Below are 7,181 nucleotides of genomic sequence, written 5' to 3'. Positions count from 1 at the left end.
CAAACCATTGTCGGACTTTCACACCTTCTTGTAGCCGAACAACTCCGCTCCCGCTATTGATTGTGTACAGTCGGGTATTTTAACCTTTTCTTACCCGCTTTTTACCAACTATGGTCGGACATTCACAATATCTTGCAGCCGAACACCTCCGCTTCCGCTTTTGATGGTGTATATTCGGGCATACGAACCTTTTCTTACCCGCTTTTTACAAACCAAGGTCGGACTTTCACACCTTCTCTTAGCTGAACAACTCCGCTCCCTCTTTTGATTGTGTACAGTCGGGTAATTTAACCTTTTCTTACCCGCTTTTTACCATCTATGGTCGGACATTCACACCGTCTTACAGCGGAACACCTCCGCTCCCTCTTTTGATGATGTATGGTTAGGCATTCGCACCGTTTCTTACCCATTTTTCAGTAATTATGGGTAGACATTCACACCTTCTTGCAGCTGAACACCTCCTCTCCCGCTTATGATCATGTGCAGTTTGATATTCGAAAATTTTCTTTCATGTTTTCTAGCAATTATTGATGGACATTTAGACCTTCTTGCAGCTGAACACCTCCGCTCCCACTTTTGATGGTGTATAGTCGGGCTTTCGAGCCTTTTCTTCCCCGGTTTTTACAAATTATGGTTGGATATTCAGACCTTCTTGCAGCCGAAAACCTCCACTCCCTCTTTTGATCATACATTGTCGGGAATTCGCACCTTTTCTTACCCGCTTTTTACAAACCATGGTCGGACTTTCACACCTTTTAGTAGCCGAACAACTCCGCTCCCGCGATTGATTGTGTACAGTCGGGTATTTTAACCTTTTCTTACCCGCTTTTTACCAACTATGGTTGGACATTCACACCTTCTTACAGCAGAACACCTCCGCTCCCTGTTTTGATTATGTATGGTTTGACATTCGCACCTTCTCTCACCCGCCTTTTACTATGGTCGGCCATTCACAGCTTCCTCTCCACCATACTTGTATGGTGGGATATTCACACCCACTTGCATCCGAAGACCTCCGCCCCCACTTTTGTTGATATTTAGTCGGTCATTCGCACCTTACCCGCTTTTGGCAAACTATGGCCTTCTTGCAGCCAAACACCTCTGATCTCGCTTTTGATGATTTAAGGTTGGGCATTCAGACCTTGCTTCACCTGCTTTTCACCAAATATAGTCGGACATTCACACCCACTTGCATCCGAAGACCTCCGCCCCAAATTTTGTTGATATTTAGTCGGACATTCGCACCTTACCCGCTTTTGGCAAACTATGGCCTTCTTGCAGCCAAACACCTCTGATCTCGCTTTTGATGATGTAAGGTTGGGCATTCAGACCTTGCTTCACCTGCTTTTCACCAAATATAGTCGGACATTCACACCTTCTTGCAGCCGAACACTTCCGCTCCACCTTTTAGTGTTCTATCACACCTTTTTTTCACCGCATTTTATACATTATGGTTGGAAATTTTCAACCATTCTCATCCGAAGACCTCTCCTCCCGCTTTTGTTAATATATTTGAACTTTAGTCGGACATTCAAACCTTCTTGCAGCTGAACCACCTCCGCTCCCTGTTTTGATCATATATGGTCTGGCAATACTACCTTTTCTTACCCGTTTGTGAGTAATTATGGCTGGACATTCACACCTACTTGCAGCCGAACACAACCTCTCTCGCTTTTGATGATGTATGGACCGGCATTCTTACCTTTTCTAACACATTTTTCAGCAATTATGGTCGGAGATTCACACCTACTCACAGCCGAACAACTCCGCTCCCGCATTTGATGGTGTATAATCGGGCAATTCTCACCCTTTCTCATCAGCTTTTTGCAAATTATGATCTGACATTCACACCTACTTGCAGTCGAACAGCTCTGCTCCCGCTTTTGATAATGTATGGTTGGATATTCGAACCTTTTCTTAACTGCTTTTTACAAACTTTGGTTGGACGTTCACACCTTCTTGTAGCCGAACACATGCACTCCTGCTTTTGATGATGTATGGTTGGGCATTCGCACCTTTTTTTTACCCATTTTTCAGGTATTATGGGTGGACATTCACACCTTCTTGCAGCTGAACACCTCCTCTCCCACTTATGATCATGTGTGGTTTGATTTTTGAAAATTTTCTTTCATGTTTTCTAGCAATTATTGATGGACATTTAGACCTTCTTGCAGCTGAACACCACCTCTCCCGATTTTGATCATGTATGGACCGGCATTTTTACCTTTTCTAACACATTTTTCAGCAATTATGGTTGGAGATTCACACCTACTCACAGCCGAACAACTCCGCTACCGCATTTGATGGTGTATAGTCGGGCATTCTCACCCTTTCTCATCAGCTTTTTGCAAATTATGATCTGACATTCACACCTACTTGCAGTCGAACAGCTCTGCTCCCGCTTTTGATTATGTATGGTTGGCTATTCGAACCTTTTCTTAACTGCTTTTTACAAACTTTGGTTGGATGTTCACACCTTCTTGTAGCTGAACACATGCACTCCTGCTTTTGATTATGTATGGTTGGGCATTCGCACCTTTTTTTTTACCCATTTTTCAGGTATTATGGGTGGACATTCACACCTTCTTGCAGCTGAACACCTCCTCTCCCACTTATGATCATGTGTGGTTTGATTTTCGAAAATTTTCTTTCATGTTTTCTAGCAATTATTGATGGACATTTAGACCTTCTTGCAGCCGAACACCACCTCTCCCGATTTTGATTATGTATGGACCGACATTTTTACCTTTTCTAACACATTTTTCAGCAATTATGGTTGGAGATTCACACCTACTCACAGCCGAACAACTCCGCTACCGCATTTGATGGTGTATAGTCGGGCATTCTCACCCTTTCTCATCAGCTTTTTGCAAATTATGATCTGACATTCACACCTACTTCCAGTCGAACAGCTCTGCTCCCGCTTTTGATTATGTTTGGTTAGATATTCGAACCTTTTCTTAACTGCTTTTTACAAACTTTGGTCGGACGTTCACAATATCTTGCAGCCGAACACCTCCGCTTCCGCTTTTGATGGTGTATATTCGGGAATACGAACCTTTTCTTACCCGCTTTTTACAAACCAAGGTCGGACTTTCACACCTTCTATTAGCTGAACAACTCCGCTCCCTCTTTTGATTGTGTACAGTCGGGTAATTTAACCTTTTCTTACCCGCTTTTTACCATCTATGGTCGGACATTCACACCGTCTTACAGCGGAACACCTCCGCTCCCTCTTTTGATGATGTATGGTTGGGCATTCGCACCTTTTCTTACCCATTTTTCAGTAATTATGGGTAGACATTCACACCTTCTTGCAGCTGAACACCTCCTCTCCCGCTTATGATCATGTACAGTTTGATATTCGAAAATTTTCTTTCATGTTTTCTAGCAATTATTGATGGACATTTAGACCTTCTTGCAGCTGAACACCTCCGCTCCCACTTTTGATGGTGTATAGTCGGGCTTTCGAGCCTTTTCTTCCCCGGTTTTTACAAATTATGGTTGGATATTCAGACCTTCTTGCAGCCGAAAACCTCCACTCCCTCTTTTGATCATACATTGTCGGGCATTCGCACCTTTTCTTACCCACTTTTTACAAACCATGGTCGGACTTTCACACCTTTTAGTAGCCGAACAACTCCGCTCCCGCGATTGATTGTGTACAGTCGGGTATTTTAACCTTTTCTTACCCGCTTTTTACCAACTATGGTTGGACATTCACACTTTCTTACAGCAGAACACCTCCGCTCCCTGTTTTGATTATGTATGGTTTGACATTCGCACCTTCTCTCACCCGCCTTTTACTATGGTCGGCCATTCACAGCTTCCTCTCCACCATACTTGTATGGTGGGATATTCACACCTACTTGCATCCGAAGACCTCCGACCCCACTTTTGTTGATATATAGTCGGTCATTCGCACCTTACCCGCTTTTGGCAAACTATGGCCGTCTTGCAGCCAAACACCTCTGATCTCGCTTTTGATGATGTAAGGTTGGGCATTCAGACCTTGCTTCACCTGCTTTTCACCAAATATAGTCGGACATTCACACCTTCTTGCAGCCGAACACTTCCGCTTTTAGTGTTCTATGAGGCATTCACATATTTTTTTTCACCGTATTTTATAGATTATGGTTGGAAATTCTCACCCACTCTCATCCGAAGACCTCTCCTCCCGCTTTTGTTAATATATAGTCGGGCATTCGAACCTTTTCTTACCCGCTTTTTACAAATTATGGTCGAACATTCACACCTACTTGCAGCTGAATACTTCCGCTCCACCTTTTAGGTATGTATGGTTGGCATTTGCACCTCTTTTTATACTGATTGCTGAAGATTAAGTTGTTCTTTCTCAAACTACAAAATTTTTTTAATTGTTGAAACTTGATTTGAAGTGGATAAATAAGGAGGACAAACAGTTTTAAGTCAGGCTGATAGAAGGAATTAATTTTATAGCAAAATCTGTATTTCGTCATATGTCGAGAGATGCTTATTGCTGAAGAAGTTCTTTCTCATTCTACAAAGTACAACGTTGTTTATCGTTGAAACTTGAAAAGACATGAATAAATATGAAGGACAAAGCAGTCTTAACTTGGTTTGAGTTAATGAATTCGTTTTATAGGAGAATCCGAATTCGTGCATAACTCATAAAATAGAGCTTATTTTCGGATTCCTGAAGAATGAGTCTGGTTCTTTCTCATAATACAAAGTTTGTTGTTTATTGTTGAAACTTCATCAGAAGTGAAGAAATAAATGAATGTCTATCAACAAATGTGGGATCTAAACTCTAGTGCTTCCTCTAAAACAATTTCCTTTCTCAATTTAGAAATGTGTGTGTGTAAGTCACAACACCCGTGACACCAAAACGGCTTTCTTTTCTCTACACTCTTTTCACTATGAGCACACACACCAAATCAGAAAGGCTTTTTTCTCTCTTTTCTACATTATGGACTGTGGGGACACAAAACCGCTCTCTCTCTTTTTTTTTTTTTATCGTGTGCCAGGGCGTTGTCTCACGTATTAGATTATGCTTAAGATACGAATGGGTTTATCAGTCACATCAGAATCCATACATACTGATCCTCCCGTAATAAAATGGTCGGATCTTATCAAACACACTTTGTTTCTTGTGACAATCAAGTCAGCGAAACAGCGTATACACGTCAAGACACTGAATCAAGTTTGCCACAAGAACTCATAAGTTTGGCAGTATTGCTCTGCCGTCAGCAATCATACACCCATTTTATTTTCGTGAGACATGTGCAAGCACCTGTTCATCTACTGTTCTATCACTATGAATTAGTGATCTATTATCAATAAGGATACTTCTACAACTACTATCAAAGTATGTCCGGACTTCTTATGTTGTCAGTTGCTATATATGAATAAGTGGGTAGCTACTGACAAGCATTAAGCATGTCACACAGCCCAAACATATAACATTTCAGGACACACCACACAGTTAACAACCACAGTGAAGCGTGTCAAAGCCCAAACATGTAACATTCAACAGGACACTTACACAACACATTCAAATCAAACAGTCAGACAACATACAAGAACATATACCCCAGCCGGCATTGCTCCCTGCCTATTTTCGTACAGCACACTATGTGTGCGCACACCTTTATTCACAAACTCTTCAACTTATACTCTTTTACCGAAGCTGCTACAGCTCGATAGGCCGAATACCCTTTGATCCTATTTCGGTGAATTTGACATCTGCCTTACATGTAACAGATTAGCGGTTTAGCAGTTTTAATTTAGTATGAGTGAAGGAATTCATTTTATAGCAAAATCCGAAATCGTGAAGAACTCATGAAAGTAAGCTTATTCTCGGATTCCTGAAACTTTAGATTTGCTCTTTCTTTTACTACAAAGTACAACGTTGTTTTTTTTGTTTAAATCTTTCTAGACATGGTAAATATTAAGGACAAAGCAGTTTTCACATAGTTTGAGTGAAGGAATTCATTTTATAGATAAAATCCAAGAGTCTGCTGAGAAAAGAGAGTGAATGCGAAGTAGACTTTAACACGGCTATGGGAGCGAGCCGAGTGTGGGCTAACCGGGAGAATTGCTTGAAAGAAACGCGACACCGAATGAGCGATCAGAACAAAGCCTCAATACGGGATTCTCGTGGTGTTTTTGTTGCTGCCTTGTCTTTTGCACAGAGTAAAAGACAAGGTAGCCATCGAATAGGGCCCGATTGTTCCTAGTTGGTCAGCCGAGGAGCAGGGGGGGGGGGTGGGGGGGGGGGGTGGGGGGGGGGGGAGCAAGCGTCTCAACCAAGCAAAGCTCACCATGGGGAAGGTGGCTATGCCAACTAGCCTGATGCCCTGCTCCCGCAGTGACGGATAATCGTACTCTGGTTTCTCTTCATAACGTACAAGTCTTTCGCCTTTTACTAAAGATTTCTGTGGAGAGCAGCACTAATGAGTTGTTTCTATTTTTGGCAGGCTTTACCTTTGCGGGTGAAGCCCTTTCTGTCTGTGCAAAAGAAATCTTCTTACTGTGCAGAGTGACTTCTCTGAGTAGAGTCGCCTTACTTGTTGCGACTGTGCCGATGTTCGAAGCTGGAGTGCAAAGTTGTTGCTTGAATGGTGCTTGCTGGAGCGTGCGGGAGTGCAAAGTTATACCATTTAAAAGGGCTGAAGAGTGCTCAGTGCAGCGGGTGGGCGACACTCTGGCCACCTTGAAAACCGAGGTTACATCCACTACCAGGGGCAGCCCAAGTTCTGCCGCAAGTGTGATGAGCATGGGCACCTGGTTGAGGCTTGTACCAAGGTGTTATGTGGGAAGAGCAGAGAAATTGGGCAAACTTTTGGAGAGTGTCCAAATGGCAGGAAATGTAATCTCTGTGGAGAATTAAATCACCTCTTCAGAGATTGCCCTAAATCTTTTGCCAACAAATTAAAGACGGTAAAGCCACAGTCAAGCCAACAAAGAGAAGGACCAAAGGTGGCAGTTGGTGAACAAAGTGAAGAGGTTGACCCAATAAATTCAAACTTCCCGCCAAAAGCTTGGATTGGAAGTGAGGAGCAAAAAGGGGAGGGGCCTGTAGAGGCCTCACCACTCAGTGTTGAAGTCTGTGAGAATTCACAGGCAGAGGGTGGAGCTACGCTAAATGAGGAGGAAGAGCAGACAGGTGAGTCTAGTGAAGATACTCACCTCCCCGAAGG

The 7,181-nt window shown here is 42.8% G+C and overlaps 1 non-coding gene across 1 annotated transcript; it reads left to right on the top strand.

The window, feature by feature from the left end:
• The first annotated feature begins 6,362 nt into the window (after positions 1-6,362).
• Positions 6,363-6,476, top strand: LOC140317247 (U5 spliceosomal RNA). The gene has a single exon (XR_011917578.1). It is a non-coding gene; the product is annotated as a U5 spliceosomal RNA (small nuclear RNA).
• Positions 6,477-7,181: the final 705 nt, after the last annotated feature.

The sequence above is a fragment of the Leuresthes tenuis genome, unplaced genomic scaffold (assembly GCF_036924035.1).
Source record: "Leuresthes tenuis unplaced genomic scaffold, fLeuTen1.0.hap1 SCAF_10, whole genome shotgun sequence".
NCBI lineage: Eukaryota > Metazoa > Chordata > Actinopteri > Atheriniformes > Atherinopsidae > Leuresthes > Leuresthes tenuis.
Note: the sequence above shows the minus strand (reverse complement) of the source record. Positions and strands in the feature narration are given on the sequence as shown.